The sequence below is a fragment of the Macadamia integrifolia genome, chromosome 13, assembly GCF_013358625.1.
Source record: "Macadamia integrifolia cultivar HAES 741 chromosome 13, SCU_Mint_v3, whole genome shotgun sequence".
Lineage (NCBI taxonomy): Eukaryota > Viridiplantae > Streptophyta > Magnoliopsida > Proteales > Proteaceae > Macadamia > Macadamia integrifolia.
The window spans coordinates 5,022,468-5,025,794 of record NC_056569.1 but is presented as its reverse complement, the minus strand read 5'-3'; the positions used below and the strand labels follow the sequence as shown (position 1 = coordinate 5,025,794).

The 3,327-nt window shown below is 34.9% G+C and overlaps 1 non-coding gene across 1 annotated transcript; it reads left to right on the top strand.

The window, feature by feature from the left end:
* Nucleotides 1-218: 218 nt before the first annotated feature.
* Nucleotides 219-325, top strand: LOC122060336. Its single transcript, XR_006134355.1, has one exon. It is a non-coding gene; the product is annotated as a small nucleolar RNA R71 (small nucleolar RNA).
* The last annotated feature ends 3,002 nt before the right edge of the window (nucleotides 326-3,327 follow it).

The following is a 3,327-nucleotide window of genomic DNA, read 5'->3' as shown; positions in this document are numbered from 1 at the left end:
CTATCCCATCCACAAAATATCCTTTTCCTCCTATGGTTCTTTCACTCTCTTGGGTTGATTCCCACTCACTGGTTTTGTCAGCTAAGTCAAGTAAGAATTCCCATGCCTTTCCTTCATCTGTAAAGGATGTGAATCCCTCAGGGCACATAGACTCTATCATTTGTTCAGTTGGGTAATCAATACCCTCATAAATTATTTGACATAAATGTTATAAGTCTAGGCCATGGTGAGGGCATTCTTGGAGTAGATCCTTTAATCTCTCCATAAATTTAGAAAATGACTCACTAGGCTTTTGCCTAAACTGAAGGATATCACTTCTAAGCTTATTGGTCTTGTGAGTTGGGAAAAACTTCTTAAGGAAGACAACTGTGAACTGTTCCTATGAGGTTATGGAATTTGTGGGTAACCCATACAACCACTTCTTAGCTTTGTCTTTTAATGCAAAAGAGAAAAACCTAAGCTTAACAACATCATCAGAAAGCTGTTAGATCTTAATTAGAACACATACATCTTCAAATTTCCTTAGAAATAGGTATGCATCCTCATAGGTCAACCCATGGAAGTGGGGCAACCTAGTGATGTATTGAGGTTTGAGCTCAAAATCATTGCCCTGGGCTTATGGTAGAACTATGCAGGAAGGTCTATTCTAGCAGGGTAGAACCTATCTTTTAGAGATTTAGGTGAAGGGTTCTGATGTTGGTCTCCCATATTGAAAGGTTTTAAAGAGAGCAAACGTATAGGTTTACTACTTGTTGGATCTATTCTTTCTAACCGATTCTTAGTATTACATACCCACTTAACACTCATACAATAGAAAAATACCCAAAAGAATGAATAGCAAAACTTTTTTTAATGATTTTTTTTTATTTTTCTTTTTTTAGCTTTTTGGGAGCTTACCGGCAGGGATCCGTGGTTGCTCAGATCAATTCCTGAGGTACTGCTACAGGGCGAAACCTATCTTTATCATACTGTGAGGCATGGTGACCTCCACCGATACAACTATTATTGCAAGTTGTTAATCTCAGGAATTCAATAAAAAAAAAGGAAAAACAAAGCAAAGCAAAAAAAGCATTTCGTTTTACCAAAAGAAAATGAAAAATAACATGGAATTGTCTCCCCGACAACGGCGCTAAAAACTTGTTTGAGATTTTAAAATGTAACCGCAAGCATACGGATCAGTGTAGCTACGGGTCGAACACAGGGAGAGCAACCACTTTATTTTATTTTTTTTAATAATACGAAAGTGAACTGATTAATGGTTGTGATCTAATTATAATTACCATCCTAAACATATGTATCTAAAATAACGTTCTAACCATTTGTCATCTAAGAATTTAAAGACGCAAGCCACGCAATTAAAATTAAATAAATAAATAACTAAAAATAAATAGCCCATGCAATTAAAAAAATAATAAAGAAAAAAATGCTAAAATAAAAATAAAGTAAAGGAAAGGGGATAAAGCTAGAGAGAGACTCACAAGTAGGTTTCTTTACTTAGCCCGAGGGATGCATCATAATATGAGCTTCCCTATTTGACCAGAGAGTCACTCTTACAAGAGTTACTCCACTTAGCTTTAAGAAAATGGAGACAATTAAAATAAAAACGATAAATTAATGGTTCTATGGCTAGGAGGGGCAAAGCCAATACATACACTAGCCATGAACCTTGAGGGAAAGGGATAGCAATAATGTAACTACTGAAATTAAAGTCCTAATTTAAGAAAGAAAGAGTAGTCAGAAGAGGGAATGAGAGGGGGGAGAGAAGACCAACTGAAGGAGCCTACTTACTTGAACTTCAACCCTTGAACTGAAAACTTGATCGATTTGAGATACTACTAGTACTAAAAACCAGATTTGGAATAAACCAAATCTGAAATTTCTAGTACTAGAGAAAACAAATCTAAAGAAAAAATAAATTGAACTTGAAACACATACTTCATAACTTGTTCTTGACACCTAGAACTAAGCCTAGAACTAGAACTTGAAAATTACAATTTGAATTGCTTAAACAATAAAAATAAAAGACTGAATCAAAAACAAAAACACTTGCATTAATTGAATAAAAAGAACTTACAAAAGTGTTTAAAGCATAAACGTAGAACTAGAGCTAGGGAAAGAGAAAACCAGAGAAAGAGATAGAGCAACTAAAGAAAAAAAACCGTAGAAGAAGAATGAATTGTCCCCCCTCCTCTTACATGAGTTGTATTTATAGGGAATGGGGAGGTAGAATAACAAATATCTCTTTCTTAAAAGGGAAAAACCCATAATTGGTAGTGAGATCTTTTGAGACAAAAAATGCTAAGGTGGAGGAGAGAGAAGAGAGAAATAAACTTAGAAAAATTTCTTATAATTTTTTTTTTGCTTATTTTTTTTCCTTTTTTTTATATTTATTTTTCTTCTTTTCCTCCCTCCAAGGGATGATTTTCCTTCTTGCTTTGTGTGATTTGGACAATCTTTTAGTGATGATGTGAAGGAGAGAGAAGATTTGGACAAGACTTATTTCTTCTTTTTTTTTTTCTTCTCTTTTTACGTAGGAACCCCTTCCATGATTTTCTTTGCTTCTAATTTGATGTGGAAATCTCCTCCATCACCTTAGTGCTTTAAGTGAGTGAAAAGTAAGAAATCTTCAACAAAATTCTCTAAAAAAAGACAACCATGAGATTCGAACTTGAGACCTCCTGGTGAGCAAGGGAATTTTTCAAACCATAGCTCAACAACTACACTAGGTAGTTGTTGTTGAAGAGATATGACGTCCGATAATGCTTAAAGCCTTTAAAATATAAAACCTATAAAAAGAGAGTAAAACCCAAGGTAGCTCCATTCTAAATATATAAAATGCATGTTTTAATACCCTAGATTTCACACATAAATATGCTCATCAGTAACCCAACACCTCAACCCCTATTGGGAAGGGTCGTAGCACAAGGAATGATAATCCTAAACCGCATACTCCTATATGATAAATTACAATTGCATAGTGCCACCACGTCCCATACCACGGGCCACCAATACTCGTTTCCAAACCGACTACAGTGTCTAGTCTAATAATGCATCACGCACAGTAATCCAACCATTCATCACATAAGCACATCAATCATTTAGCATTGAAAATGTAAAGTACAACACACATATCATAAATCATTTGTTTAGAATGCACAAGCAATGCGTGCGAATGGCATATGAGGATGACTAATCTACACAAAATTTACATGATGAAATGGCTAGTCTAGATACAATTTAATAATATGAAAGCATGCATTAAAATAAAGTCAAATGTCCTCTCCCCACCTACTTGTTGGGTACAAATGCTCACATTCGGTACGGGTG